This window comes from Urocitellus parryii, chromosome 7, assembly GCF_045843805.1.
Source record: "Urocitellus parryii isolate mUroPar1 chromosome 7, mUroPar1.hap1, whole genome shotgun sequence".
NCBI lineage: Eukaryota > Metazoa > Chordata > Mammalia > Rodentia > Sciuridae > Urocitellus > Urocitellus parryii.
Window position 1 is genome coordinate 179316316 of NC_135537.1, and position 924 is coordinate 179317239.

A 924-nucleotide genomic window follows, 5' to 3' on the forward strand; every position below is an offset into this window, starting at 1 on the left:
ATAGCAGCCAACCGCTGGTGTTAACCATTACAATGCCGGAGGTGCCTTTGTGGAGAGGTGTCTGTGTTGGCAAGGGACTTATGTAACTCTATTTCCCCAGTAACAGGCACCTCGGATGCTGTGGACACAGTGATGAACCACACTGACCAGTCCTGCCCTATTGGGGCTTTTAGAACAGAGACAGGAGAATCACTGAACAGTTTGTGCAGGGGAAGAGCTGTGGTAGGGAAGCCGACCAGGAGGCAAGCCATGAGAAGCCCATGGGCAGGAACTGGGCTGAACCCAAACAAATACAAAGTCATTGTATTTGGAGTGGGGCAGATGAGGAGAGAGGGTGGAGGAGGGTAGCTAGTGTTCCGGAAATAGAATTGAAAATCCAAGTCTCCTCCTAGCACAGGAAACCTCTCCACAAAGGTGGGAGAGAAAGAAGACGATGGATTACTAAATACCTTTAACCCAGAATGCCAGGAGCCTCTGAGGCAGCCCTTGGAGAGACTGCAAAGACACAGGAACCCATCCCTTTCCATAGGCTCCGACTCGGCTCCTTACAGACCTGCTTCTGAGGTGTATGACGGAGACCCCCCTGGGCAAGGGTGACCACAGTGACAGTGCTATCCAAGCCAAGGGAGGAAGATGGCCACCTATGCTTTGTCACCATTGGGGTGACATTGGCTTCAACTGTGCCTATAGCACACAAGAAAGCAAGCAGAGAAGGGGGAAGTGCTGGAGCCCCGCGGGCCTCTGGCTGGGCGCTGGGCCTCTGCCACATGGCCCCAGGACATCAGCTCAGGTTCTGCTCCGTGGCCTTGGAGGGCGCCGCTGGGCATGCTCTGGTCTCGCAGGTGTTAGCTACGTGAGGCCACGTTCCCCTCACCTGGCCCGTTGCCTGTCCCTCTCCACTCCCAGGGAAATGACTTCATTGCT